A 16570-nucleotide genomic window follows, 5' to 3' on the forward strand; every position below is an offset into this window, starting at 1 on the left:
GACAAATTTAACTTAAGCGAGATAATTAAAGAGAATGCAATCAGGCGAGGGCAGGAGGCAAGGCCCCACGTGGCTAGGCCCCGCGTTGTAAAGTTCCAACCTGGACATCGATTCCCATGCTTGCTGCTACTCAACTGACATCCCTACGAGAGAGAGAGGCTCTACCTTGGTAAACAACAACCACCACCACTACCACCATGAGAATTTCTCACCTCAGATTTCAGTGCAAGCGTGGATCGGCAGCCTCCTGTTACCTCGCGACGTCACGCGGGTAAGCATGTAACATGACGTCATTCCAGGGTAAGAGACACGCCCCTCCCACGAGCGGCTCTGTAACTGAATAAATTATGTTAATGAGTCAGGGCCATATGTCGAGGGATGGGGCGTGGCTGCTGAACCCGACAGCTACTGATAATGATGATACTACTACTGATTATGCTACTACTGATAATTATGATACTACTACTAATGATGATACGACTGATAATGATGATACTACTACTGATTATGCTACTACTGATAATGATGATACTACTACTAATGATGATACTACTGATAATGATGATACTACTACTGATTATGCTACTACTGATAATGATGATACTACTACTAATGATACTACTGATAATGATGATGATACTACTACTGATGATGCTACTACTGATAATGATACTACTACTAATGATGATACTACTGATAATGATGATACTACTACTGATGATGCTACTACTGATAATGATACTACTACTAATGATGATACTACTGATAATGATGATACTACTACTGATTATGCTACTACTGATAATGATGATACTACTACTAATGATGATACTACTGATAATGATGATAATACTACTACTGATTATGCTACTGATAATGATGATATTACTACTAATGATGATACTACTGATAATGATGATGATACTACTACTGATTATGCTACTACTGATAATGATACTACTACTGATGATGATACTACTGATAATGATGATACTACTAATGATTATGCTACTACTGATAATGATGATACTACTACTAATGATGATACTACTGATAATGATGATGATACTACTACTGCTGATGCTCCTACTGATAATGATACTACTACTGATGATGATACTACTGATAATGATGATACTACTAATGATTATGCTACTACTGATAATGATGATACTACTACTAATGATGATACTACTGATAATGATGATAGTACTACTAATGATGATACTACTGATAATGATGATGATACTACTACTAATGATGATACTACTGATAATGATGATGATACTACTACTGATTATGCTACTACTGATGATACTACTACTGATGATACTACTGATAATTATGATGATACTACTACTGATCATGCTACTATTGATAATGATGATACTACTACTACTAATGATGATACTACTGATAATGATGATGATACTACTACTGATGATGCTACTACTGATAATGATGATACTACTACTAATGATGATACTACTGATAATGATGATACTACTACTAATGATAATACTACTGATAATGATGATGATACTACTAATGATGATACTACTGATAATGATGATGATACTACTACTGATTATGCTACTACTGATAATGATACTACTACTGATGATGATACTACTGATAATGATGATGATACTACTACTGATTATGCTACTAATGATAGTGATGATACTACTACTAATGATGATACTACTGATAATGATGATGATACTACTACTGATGATGCTACTATTTTAATTTGAAGCTTTCGTGACTGCAGGAATCCACACTCTTTGGATCTGTCGGTAAAGTCGTCACGTGGTAGGTAGAAACATAACAGATCACGTGACGTTTCGATCGCAACACAACAAGCAATCGTCATCAGGTGGTACAACGACAGCGAGAAACAAAGTGCTGAAGTAGTGGGCAAGAGATCTGCTGTGGGACCAAGTTCTAGAGTAGGAGCCCTCGGCTGTTGTGTCTCGCTGTGGTTGTCCCACCTGATGACGATTGTTTGTGTTGCGATCGAAAAGTCACGTGATCTGTTATGTTTATACCTACCACGTGATGACTTGACCGAAAGAAGCAAAGAGTGTGGATGCTACTATGACTGATGATGATGCTGCTACCACAGACTCGTCACACAGAGACTCATCACACAGAGACCCATAGACTCGTCACACAGAGACCCATAGACTCACCACACAGAAACCCACAGACTCACCACACAGAGACCCACAGACTCATGACACAGAGACCCATAGCCTGACCACACAGAGACCCATAGACTCACCACACAGAGACCCATAGACTCGTCACACAGAGACCCACAGACTCGCCACACAGAGACCCATAGACTCATCACACAGAGACCCATAGACTCACCACACAGAGACCCATAGACTCACCACACAGTGACCCATAGACTCATCACAGAGAGACCCACAGACTCACCACACAGAGACCCATAGACTCACCACACAGAAACCCACAGACTCATCACACAGAGAAACACAGACTCACCACACAGAGACCCATGGACTCACCACACAGAGACCCATAGACTCATCACACAGAGACCCATAGACTCGTCACACAGAGACCCATAGACTCACCACACCGGACCCACAGACTCATCACACAGAGACCCACAGACTCATCACACAGAGACCCATAGACTCATCACATGAAGACCCATAGACTCATCACACAGAGACCCATAGACTCATCACACAGAGACCCACAGACTCGTCACACAGAGACCCATAGACTCACCACACAGAGACCCATAGACTCATCACACAGAAACCCACAGACTCATCACACAGAGACCCATAGACTCACCACACAGAGACCCATAGACTCATCACACAGAAACCCACAGACTCATCACACAGAGACCCATAGACTTATCACACAGAGACCTATAGACTCACCACACAGAGACCCACAGACTCATCACACAGAGACCCACAGACTCATCACACAGAGACCCATGGACTCATCACACAGAGACCCATAGACTCAATACAGAGACCCATAGACTCATCACACAGAGACCCATAGACTCATCACACAGAGACCCATAGACTCATCACACAGAGACCCATAGACTCATCACGCAGAGACCCATAGACTCATCACAGAGACCCATAAACCCAGCACAAACACACCACTCACTCACTCACTCACCACAGTCACCACACACACCACACACACCACACACTCACCACCACCACTCACCTCCATCACCCTCCGTGCCAGGGTCTGGTAGTTGCCAGGTCCATCTCTCAGTCCGTGGACTATCACCACAGGCCGCCTCACACCACTACTCACACCACTACTACCACCACTACTACTACCACTAGTACCACCACCACTACTACTACCACTAGTACCACCACTACTACTACCACTACTCACACAACTACCACCACTACTACCACCACTACTACTACTAGTACCACCACTACTACTACTACCACCACTACTACCACCACTACTACTACTACTAGTACCACCACTACTACCACTAGTACTACCACTACTACTACCACCACTACCACCACTACTACCACCACTCACACCACCACTACTACTACTCACACCACCACTACCACCACCACCACTACTCATCACAAGACTCTTCATTCTACTCATCATTCCCTCACCACCTCCTTCATTCGCTCCTTCCCTCGCCACCGCTGCGAGCGAAGGAACGAACGGAAGCAACAACAACAACACAGCCACCACCACCACTCTGGCCCCTGACGTTCTCTATTTCATTCCTTGCCTCGTTCCTCCTTGTTTCCTTCCCCCTCCCTCCTTCCTTCCCCCTCCCTCCTTCGTTCCCTCGTTCCCTCCTTCGTTCCCTCGTTCCCTCCCTCTTTCGTTCCCTCCCTCCCTCCTTCCCCTCTGCCTCCTTCCCTCCTGCTTTCGTTCCCTCCCTCCTTCCTTCCCCCTCCGTTCCCTCGTTCCTTCTTCTTTCGTTCCCTCCCTCCTTCCCCCTCCGTTCCCTCGTTCCTCCTTTCGTTCCCTCCCTCCCTCCTTCCCCTCTCCCTCCTTCCCTCCTGCTTGCGTTCCCCCGTCGACTCGCTAAGAATGAAAGATAAATTATCCACGCGGAGCGAGGCGGCCGCTGTCAAAGAACAAACCGCGGAAGTCGACTCCAGGTGGGGCGGGGCTGTCGATGGCCATTGTATGACGTCATTAACACTCGAGCGGGGGCGGGGCTGTCGATGTTCATTGTATGGCGTCATTAACACTCGAGCAGGGGCGGGGGTGTCGATAGTAATTGTATGACGTCAATAATCCACGCTCGGAAGGGTTGGGGTCAATGTTTATGTACGGACGTCATGACGTCATCTTTAGTAGAGGGAGTCTCAATCTTTATTGACAGGGGTCATGACGTCATGTTTAGTAGAGGAGGTGTCAATGCTCGGAGAGTCGTGACGTCATTAAGCCCGACTCAATGTGTGGACGGCCGTGACGTCATTCTAGGTAGTAGGGGAGGTGCCGCTGCTGGCTGTATAACGTCACGAAGCCATCTTGGTAAGGAGTGAGTCCCAATGTTAATTACCTTGCAGAGGCCATCCTGGTGAATAACAATGTGAATTAGCTTGGAGAGGCCATCTTGGTAAGGGGTGAGTCCCAATGTTAATTAGTTTGTAGAGGCCATTTTGGTAAGTGGTGAGTCCCCATGTTATTTACCCTGCAGAGGCCATCCTGGTGAATCACAATGTTAATTAGTTTGGAGAGGCCATCTTGGTAAGGGGTGAGTCCCAATGTTAATGAGTTTGTAGAGGCCATCTTGGTAAGTGGTGAGTCTCAATGTTAATTACCTTGCAGAGGCCATCCTGGTGAATCACAATGTTAATTAGCTTGGAGAGGCCATCTTGGTAAGGGGTGAGTCCCAATGTTAATGAGTTAGTAGAGGCCATCTTGGTAAGTGGTGAGTCCCAATGTTATTTACCTTACAGAGGCCATCCTGGTGAATCACAATGTTAATTATCTTGGAGAGGCCATCTTAGTAAGGGGTGAGTCCCAATGTTAATTAGCTTGTAGAGACCATCTTGGTAAGGGGTGATTCCCAATGTTAATTAGCTTGTAGAGGCCATCTTGGTATTTGAGTGAGTCCCAATGTTAATTAGCTTGGAGAGGACATCTTAGTAAGGGGTGAGTCCCAATGTAATGAGTTTGTAGAGGCCATCTTGGTAAGTGGTGAGTCCCAATGTTAATTAGCTTGGAGAGGCCATCTTGGTAAGGGGTGAGTCCCAATGTTAATTAGCTTGAGAGGCCATAGATTCATCACACAAAGATCCATAGAATAACCACACAGAGACCCATAGAATCGTCACACGAATACCCATAGACTCATCACACAGAGACCCATAGACTCATCACACAGAGACCCATAGACTCATCACACAGAGACCCATAAACCCAGCACACACCACACACTCACCAAACACAGCACACATACCACTCACCACACACTCACCACCCTCACCCCACACTCACCACACTCACCACCACCACTCACCTCCCTCACCCTCCGTGCCAGGGTCTGGTAGTTGCCAGGTCCATCTCTCAGTCCGTGGACTATTACCGCAGACCGCCTCACACCACTACTCACACCACTACCGCCACCACTACTACCACTAGTACCACTACTACTACTAGTACCACCACCACTACCACCACTACTACCACTAGTACCACCACTACTACCACCACCACTACTACCACTAGTACCACTACTACTACCACCACTACTACTACCACTTGTACCACCACTACTACTACTCACACTACTACCACCACTACTACTACTCACACTACCACCACCACTGCTACTCACACTACCACCACTACCACTACTCACACTACCACCACCATCACTACTACTAATCACACCACCACCACTACTACTCACACTACCACCACTACTACTCACACCACCACCACTACTAATCACACTACCACCACTACTACTACTCACACCACCACCATTACTACTAATCACACCACCACTACTCACACTTCCACTACTACTAATCACACCACCACTACTACTCACACCACCACCACTACTAATCACACTACCACCACCACCACTACTCACACTACCACTACTACTACTCACTCCACCACTGCTACTCACACCACCACCACCACTATTAATCACACTACCACTACTCACACTACTAATACTACTACTCACACTACTACTCACACTACCACCACTAATCACACTACCACCACCACTACTAATCACACTACCACCACCACTACTCACACTACCACCACCACTAATCACACTACCACCACCACTACTACTCATCACACTACCACCACCACTACTCACACTACCACTGCTACTCACACCACCACCACTACTCACACCACCACCACTACTCACACTACCACTACTACTAATCACACCACCACTGCTACTTACACTACCACCACCACTACTCACACTACCACCACCACCACTACTCATCACAAGACTCTTCATTCTGCTCATCATTCCCTCACCACCTTCATTCGCTCCTTTTTTTCAACTGTAATTGGTCTTTATTTGGAACACATGAAAATAAAAAGCGGGAGACAATATATGCACATTTGGAAGTATAATTGTATAAATGAGAAGTTGCCACATCAGGGAAGAGAGAAAGAGTGAGTTGGCTGGGCTGGTAAAGGAGGGAGGACAAAAAAAACCCCAACAGAATATTAATCCATTACGCAAGCGTGTTGTTAACAAGACGAGACAGATACATCGATCAAAGATTTGCACCATCTTACAGGTACGTATTCCAATATTTGTGCTTTAGACAACAAATATGTACCAATGCATTCAACTCGGCCGCACAGCAAGAAGCAGACCGCACTATTTCTTGGCGCGCTGCCTCTGTACCTAGCCTGGCACAGCAGTCAACCCATGGCACTTTGTGGGTCTGTCCCGTGACCTGTACCTAGCCTGGCACAGCAGTCAACCCATGGCACTTTGTGGGTCTGTCCCATGACCTGTACCTAGCCTGGTACAGCAGTCAACCCATGGCACCTGCTGGGTCTGTCCCGTGACCTGTACCTAGCCTGGCACAGCAGTCAACCCATGGCACCTGCTGGGTCTGTTGTTGGAATCGAATCGATTCAAAGGCAATGTGCCGAGTGGGTGTTGGAATCGTATCGATTCAGAGGCAACGTGTCGGCGGGTGGATGTTTGAATCGAATCGATTCAGAGGCAATGTACAGGAGGGTGAATGTTGGAATCGAATCTATTCAGAGGCAATGTGCAGGCGGGGTGGGTGTTGGAATCGAAAAACGTTTATTCGTGACTACGAATCGAATCGTCCATGAAAGTTTCAATAAAACGCGGGAACACGAACTGCTCCGAGACCCAATCAGCGGCGAGTTTTGTGTCACTTAGAGGCAGCCATCATCACCCCTCCCCTCACCTCCCTCGGCCTACAGCCAATCAGATGCGAGCATCACCCCTGACCACCCCTCTCGGCCCATAACCAATCAGAGGCGAGCATCACCCCCTTCCCCTCCCTCCTCGGCCCACAGCCAATCAAAGGTGAGCATCATCACCCCTCCCCTCACCTCCCTCGGCCTACAGCCAACCAGAGGCGAGCACCATCCTCTCCCGCAGCCAATGGGAGGCGAGTTCAGGGGGCAAAGGTCGCGAAATTTCAGAATTTGTCGATGGCCGCCTCGAAGGCCTCCACTTAGGCTGCGACTTTAACCATTTAACTGTACGACTTTAAACATGAAACTACAAATAAACAACGACTATACAACAGCTATACAGCGACGACTATACAACAGCACAACAACGACTATACAACAGCTATACAACAACGACTATACAACAGCTATACAACGACAACTAAACAACAGCACAACAACAACTATACAACAGCTATACAACGACGACTAAACAACAGCTATACAACGACTATACAACAGCTATACAACGACGACTATACAACAGCTATACAACGACTATACAACAGCTATACAACAACGACGACTAAACAACAGCACAACAACGACTATACAACAGCTATACAACGACGACTGAACAACAGCACAACAACGACTATACAACAGCTATACAACGACGACTATACAACAGCACAACGACGACTATACAACAGCTATACAACGACGACTATACAACAGCACAACAACGACTATACAACAGCTATACAACGACGACTATACAACAGCACAACGACGACTGAACAACAGCACAACAACGACTCTACAACAGCTATACAACGACGACTAAACAACAGCACAACAACGACTATACAACAGCTATACAACGACGACTAAACAACAGCACAACAACGACTATACAACAGCTATACAACGACGACTAAACAACAGCACAACAACGACTATACAACAGCTATACAACGACGACTATACAACAGCACAACAACGACTATACTACAGCTATACAACGACTCTACAACAGCTATACAACGACGACTAAACAACAGCACAACAACGACTATACAACAGCTATACAACGACGACTAAACAACAGCACAACAACGACTATACAACAGCTATACAACGACGACTAAACAACAGCACAACGACGACTATACAACAGCTATACAACGACGACTATACAACAGCACAACAACGACTATACAACAGCTATACAACGACGACTATACAACAGCACAACAACGACTATACTACAGCTATACAACGACTCTACAACAGCTATACAACGACGACTAAACAACAGCACAACAACGACTATACAACAGCTATACAACGACGACTAAACAACAGCACAACAACGACTATACAACAGCTATACAACGACGACTAAACAACAGCACAACAACGACTATACAACAGCTATACAACGACGACTAAACAACAGCACAACAACGACTATACAACAGCTATACAACGACGACTAAACAACAGCACAACAACGACTATACAACAGCACAACAACGACTATACAACAGCTATACAACGACGACTAAACAACAGCACGACAACGACTATACAACAGCTATACAACGACGACTAAACAACAGCACAACAACGACTATACAACAGCTATACAACGACGACTAAACAACAGCACAACAACGACTATACAACAGCTATACAACGACGACTAAACAACAGCACAACAACGACTATACAACAGCACAACAACGACTATACAACAGCTATACAACTACGACTAAACAACAGCACAACAACGACTATACAACAGCTATACAACGACGACTAAACAACAGCACAACAACGACTATACAACAGCTATACAACGACGACTAAACAACAGCACAACAACGACTATACAACAGCTATACAACGACGACTAAACAACAGCACAACAACGACTATACAACCGCTATACAACGACGACTAAACAACAGCACAACAACGACTATATAACAGCACAACAACGACTATACAACAGCTATACAACTACGACTAAACAACAGCACAACAACGACTATACAACAGCTATACAACTACGACTAAACAACAGCACAACAACGACTATACTACAGCTATACAACGACGACTATACAACAGCACAACAACGACTATACAACCGCTATACAACGACGACTAAACAACAGCACAACAACGACTATACAACAGCACAACAACGACTATACAACAGCTATACAACAACGACTATACTACAGCTATACAACAACGACTATACAACAGCTATACAACGACGACTAAACAACAGCACAACAACGACTATACAACAGCTATACAACGACGACTATACAACAGCACAACAACGACTATACAACAGCTATACAACGACTCTACAACAGCTATACAACGACGACTAAACAACAGCACAACAACGACTATACAACAGCTATACAACGACGACTAAACAACAGCACAACAACGACTATACAACAGCTATACAACGACTATACAACAGCTATACAACGACGACTAAACAACAGCTATACAACAACGACTATACAACAGCTATACAACGACGACTATACAACAGCACAACAACGACTATACAACAGCTATACAACGACTATACTACAGCTATACAACAACGACTATACAACAGCTATACAACGACGACTAAACAACAGCACAACAACGACTATACAACAGCTATACAACGACGACTATACAACAGCACACCAACGACTATACAACAGCTATACAACGACTCTACAACAGCTATACAACGACGACTAAACAACAGCACAACAACGACTATACAACAGCTATACAACGACGACTAAACAACAGCACAACAACGACTATACAACAGCTATACAACGACGACTAAACAACAGCACAACAACGACTATACAACAGCTATACAACGACGACTAAACCACAGCACAACAACGACTATACAACAGCTATACAACGACTATACAACAGCACAACAACGACTATACAACAGCACAACAACGACTATACAACAGCACAACAACGACTATACAACAGCTAGACAACGACGACTATACAACAGCACAACAACGACTATACAACAGCTATACAACGACGACTGAACAACAGCACAACAACGACTATACAACAGCTATACAACGACGACTATACAACAGCACAACAACGACTATACAACAGCTATACAACGACGACTAAACAGCACAACAACGACTATACAACAGCTATACAACGACGACTAAACAACAGCACAACAACAACAACTTCTCCGGCGATGTCTACGATGGACAAAGAGAACTCGCGCGCCTCAGCTGCCCAAGGTTCGAGTGCTTTTGAGGGCGAATTTTTTAAAAAAATTGTTTTAATTTATTTTAGTCGAAAAATGTTTTAAGTTTTTAATTTCATTTAGTCGAATATTTTTTTTAATTTAAAGTCGAACATTTTTTATTTAAAGCTTTCGTGACTGCAGCCGCCCACACCTCCTGCACCACCACCACCACCCCAGCCGCCCACATCTCCTGCACCACCACCACCCCAGCCGCCCACATCTCCTGCACCACCACCCCAGCCGCCCACACCTCCTGCACCACCACCACCCCAGCCGCCCACATCTCCTGCACCACCACCCCAGCTGCCCACACCTCCTGCACCACCACCACCCCAGCCGCCCACACCTCCTGCACCACCACCCCAGCCGCCCACATCTCCTGCACCACCACCACCCCAGCCGCCCACACCTCCTGCACCACCACCACCCCAGCCGCCCACATCTTCTGCACCACCACCACCCCAGCCGCCCACACCTCCTGCACCACCACCACCACCACCACCCCAGCCGCCCACACCTCCTGCACCACCACCACCACCCCAGCCGCCCACACCTCCTGCACCACCACCACCACCACCCCAGCCGCCCACACCTCCTGCACCACCACCACCCCAGCCGCCCACATCTCCTGCACCACCACCACCACCACCCCAGCCGCCCACATCTCCAGCACCACCACCACCACCCTGGCTGCCCCCCCTAACATCACGGCCCCCCCTTCCACCGCAGCGCTGGCGGCCCCCCCCTCGCGGCCGCGGCTCGTGACGCCGGTGCGCCGCTCGGCGCGGATCCACGCGGCGGGGGGGGCGGTGGGGGGGGGGCGACCCCCCCGGGGAGGGCCCTGAGGGACGGCGACACGGTGGGAGGCATTGCGGAGCTGCTGCTGGCAGCGGCCTACGCGGAGGAGGAGGAGGCAGACGAGGTGGTGGTGCAGGAGGGCGCTGCTGGCAGGGGAGGGAGGGGGGGGGGAGAGGCGGCGTCACCGCACGAGGTTCCTGCTGAGGGCCAACGCGGCGCTGGGGGACAACGCCCCCCAGCAGCAGCAGCAGCTCGGGCTACTGGGGGGCTGGGCGGTGAGCGGAGTGAGATGAGTGGTGGGGTGAGCGGAGGGGTGAGTGGAGGGGTGAGCGGAGGGGTGAGTGGAGGGGTGAGTGAGATGAGTGGAGGGGTGAGCGGAGGGGTGAGCGGAGGGGTGAGTGGGTGAGTGAGATGAGTGGAGGGGTGAGTGGGGTGAATGGAGGGGTGAGTGGGTGACTGGGTGAGTGAGATGAATGGAGGGGTGAGTGGGGTGAGTGGAGGGGTGAGTGAGTGAGATGAGTGGAGGGGTGAGTGGTGGGGTGAGTGGAGGGGTGAGTGGGTGAGTGAGATGAGTGGAGGGGTGAGTGGGGTGAGTGGAGGGGTGAGTGGGATAAGTGGAGGGGTGAGTGGGTGACTGGGTGAGTGAGATGAGTGGAGGGGTGAGTGGGGTGAGTGGAGGGGTGAGTGAGATGAGCGGAGGGGTGAGTGGGGTGAGTGGAGGGGTGAGTGAGATGAGTGGAGGGGTGAGCGGAGGGGTGAGCGGAGGGGTGAGTGGAGGGGTGAGTGGAGGGGTGAGTGAGATGAGTGGAGGGGTGAGTGGAGGGGTGAGTGAGATGAGTGGAGGGGTGAGCGGAGGGGTGAGTGGAGGGGTGAGTGAGATGAGTGGAGGGGTGAGCGGAGGGGTGAGCGGAGGGTGAGCGGAGGGGTGAGTGGAGGGGTGAGTGGGTGACTGGGTGAGTGAGATGAGTGGAGGGGTGAGTGGGGTGAGTGGATGGGTGAGCGGAGGGGTGAGCGGAGTGGTGAGTGGAGGGGTGAGTGAGATGAGTGGAGGGGTGAGCGGAGGGGTGAGCGGAGGGGTGAGTGGAGGGGTGAGTGGGTAACTGGGTGAGTGAGATGAGTGGAGGGGTGAGTGGAGGGGTGAGTGAGATGAGTGGAGGGGTGAGTGGAGGGGTGAGTGGGGGGGTGAATGGGGTGACTGGGTGAGTGAGATGAATGGAGGGGTGAGTGAGATGAGTGGTGGGGTGAGTGGAGGGGTGAGTGGAGGGGTGACTGGGTGAGTGGGGTGAGTGGAGGAGGGGAATGTTTCTGCAGCTGGCTGATGGCCTGTGGTGCTGTCCACCCCCCTATCTCCCCACCCCGGAGTGCCCTACAGTGCTGCCCTTAATTGCTACTCCCAACAGAACTTGCCACAAAAGTGTGCTGAGGCTACTGGGGGTGCCTTTGTCTTTGTATAGGCTGCCTGTCCTCCTCGCATCGCGTGTCACCCAATAATTCAGAAGCCACGTGGTTTGCTGTGCGTTTCAAGCTTTATTATCCAGCCACTCCGAGCGTAGCTGCCGTCACTACACACGCCACGTGATGGGGGCACGGCCACGCCCACTGGTGGGGCACGGCCACGCCCACTGGTGGGGCACGGCCACGCCCACTGGTGGGGCACGGCCACGCCCACTGGTGGGGCACGGCAACGCCCACTGGTGGGGCCCCTCGGTGCGAGGGTTTCCCGACATTCAATTGCTGACCAGGATCGGAGGTCAGAATGAAACCACCAGATTCTGATGTTTATTTCTGCATTCACAACCACAAACGATGAGGATCATCAACCTCGTCAACCTCGTCATCCTCCCCTAGGAGGGAGCTCGAGAGCGATGGGTGACAGGGTGAGCTCGGAGCGACCCCACAAACTTTCACCGCTTTTGCTCGACTCACCATTACCGCCACCACATGGACAAACCCCGCACGCACGCAACAATATTTACACGCCGCAAGACAAAGGTCTACCACCACCACCCCCCCCCCTCTCTATCTCGCTCCCCCTACCCCATAGCTTGGAACAGACTGGCGAGCGACGTTTAGCGGCGTAGGCGGGCAGGGGGGCGCCCAGTAATCATCGCCAGCACCCGCAGCCACCTTAATCTCCCCTGTGGCGATGTTTACGATACGTACGGCGTGAAAGAAGTTCGACACGCACCACACGGCCGCCACCACTACCGCCATCACTACCACCACCGCGTGTCACTGTAGACACATACACATAGACACACAGACACATAGACACACGCAGACACATAGACACACACAGAGACACAGACACACACAGACACAGACAAACACACGCAGAGATACATAGACACAGACACACACAAGACACATAGACACAGGCAGAGACAGGCACATGCAAAGCACGTAGACACACACAGACACACACGTAGAAATACACAAACAGACACACACACAGACATACTCACAGACACATAGACACACAGAGACACATAGACACAGACACATAGACAAACACACCAAGACAGACACACGCAGAGATACATAGACAGACACACACAAGACACATAGACACACACAGAGACACAGACACACACAGAGACACATAGGCAGACACATAGACACACACAGACACACATATAGAAATACACAGACATACTCACAGACACAGTCACACACACACAGAGACAGACACACACAGACAGAGGCGTGTGTCTGTGTGTGTGTCTGCCAGGATGAGTAAAAAAAAGGTGTCGTCTATCGACTTGGAAATAATCCCACGGGAACGCTGTCTCGAGAAAAAGATGACCGATAAAAGTGTTTTGAAGTTATATCCGTTGACTTGTGAACCGAATAAATCCCGTGTTCTTCACACATTGAGTCTCGTCATCGTTTTTCTTTTCTTACCTATAAAAGGCATTTTTTCTGTGTGTCTGTCCGTCTGTCTGTCTCTGTGTGGATGCACACTTGCTCGCGAACCGTGGAGTTTACTTTTTAAAAAGTAGCCGGGTACCACGCCGTAAGCCCCGTGGTGAGCCAGCGCCATTCCGTTTTCCCATCCGTAAACTTTAAAGTTGTTAAATTAACAATTTTGTGCTATTTCGCATTATTTAAGTATTTCCTTGCGCCGCTAAAGCTGCCCTCGGGTTGCTCCTAGCAACGCTCGCGCGTCATCGGTGGAGGGTGGGGGGGGATTTCTCATTAAGCGTTCAAAATGGTTTTACTTAACTTGATTCCTCTGTTTGTCGTGGTCAAATGTTGTGATAAAGATTTCGTCCACTTCCCATCGTCCAATCAATTCCACATTTTGCACACGGTACTCAGATCCGGTGACAATGCATGCCTGTATCAAAATCGGCATCAATTAATTGGCTCCCTTAAAACGATTAACATTTTGTATGGACGCCTTATTATTCTTATATATTTGTGTGTAGGTCAAAAACGCCGCGGTCTCTAAACTGTGGAATCGCCTCGCCTGCTCCGTGTGAACGAGTTACGGGCACCCTCACTCCACACAAACAAAAGTTGTACATTGAAGATTGATTTATAAAATAACCAATTAATTCAAGTAAGCGTTGATGTGTGAGCAGGCGCCGCATCATTGACGTACTTCTTGACGGTGAGTTGAACGAAGTTGTGAGAAAAAAGTTATTAAACTTCATTCCTCTGTTTGATGTTTTGGTCAAATCTTGTACTCAAGATGTCGTCCACTTCCCGTTGTCCAATCGAGTTCTTTACTTTTTAGTGCACTTTAAAATAAAACCGTTTTTAAAAGGAGTTTTTCACTATTCAAAAGCCACCACAACCATTTCAATGCTACAACGTTTGGGCAATTATAATTGAGTTAAACATTCTTGTCAACCATTTTTGTATTACTATCCGAGTGTCTACCCTTAATTAACTCCTGTCTGGTTCTCATGAATTAACCAAAGCAGCATTACATTTTTGTGAACAGGGCTGAGGGTTCAGAGCATATACATTCTAATCTCAAATCATCAGTGACGTCGATAACTGGAACAGATGAGTATTCTTGGTTTTTTTGGTAAAGTCACCTCGTAGAAGGGAAACAATAAAATAATAAAAATATAAAACGATAAAATTATCACGACGTTTCGACTGCAACACAAGAAGCAATCATCAGGTGTGAAAACCACAGCAAGAACATTTCAAAAAAATTATTGCTGTGGTTTTAACACAAGAAAATTTGAAAAAAAATTATTTCTGTGGTTTTCATACCTGATGATGATTGCTTCTTGTGTTGCAGTCGAAACGTCGTGAGGGGAGACCTTCGTCCAGCAGACCTTCGTCCAGCAGCGGAGCGGAAGAGCAGCTGTCCGTGTGCGCAATGGGAACCGTCAATGAGACCGGGACGCTGTTGTATATATAGGTGTTATGAAAATTGATGAAAATAATGAAAATTAAATGAAATTTGAGATTTGCATAATTTATCCGAAATTATGTTAATTAGTGTAATTATGCGCATAAATTATGCTGATCCGAGAGATAATTGTATTAATTTATGCGAGTGGGCGTGGTTATGATAACGCAGGTCGTTATGGATTATCAGGTCGAGCCTCGGTGACGAGGATTGTGTTATGAATTGGAATAACGCAATTAATCGTATGCAGTGACGCAGGCGTTGTGAGCGTGAATGAGAGAGAGACGATTCGACTCTGCTCTTCAATTCCGTATTATCGATAAGGATACGATTACTCTCGATTGAACATTACGGATTATGTGTGTTATGGATCATGTGGTGATAGTGTGCTTATGATAGGTCCCCAGGATTCGGATCTCATACGCAGAACAATATTATGCAGAATTTCAGGAAGAATCACACACAAACCTTCTGCTTTAATCAATTTTATTTCTAGCTAACTTAAATTTTTGGATAATATGAAAACTCAATCTCGGGATTTTGGAATTTCAACACAGCGTTAACATGATACCATCACGATTGCGTTGTTTCACCTCGATAGCGGCACCTGTGGT

General features: G+C 47.7%; 1 long non-coding RNA gene across 1 annotated transcript; it reads left to right on the forward strand.

Annotated features, from left to right (window-relative positions):
- The first annotated feature begins 7690 nt into the window (after positions 1–7690).
- Positions 7691–14452, forward strand: LOC142917869 (uncharacterized). The gene is made up of 3 exons (XR_012937255.1): positions 7691–10775; positions 11513–11856; positions 13626–14452. It is a non-coding gene; the product is annotated as an uncharacterized LOC142917869 (long non-coding RNA).
- The last annotated feature ends 2118 nt before the right edge of the window (positions 14453–16570 follow it).

The sequence above is a fragment of the Petromyzon marinus genome, unplaced genomic scaffold (genome assembly GCF_048934315.1).
Source record: "Petromyzon marinus isolate PM22_M1 ecotype Great Lakes invasive population unplaced genomic scaffold, UKy_Petmar_22M1.pri1.0 PM_G_Scaffold_54, whole genome shotgun sequence".
NCBI lineage: Eukaryota > Metazoa > Chordata > Hyperoartia > Petromyzontiformes > Petromyzontidae > Petromyzon > Petromyzon marinus.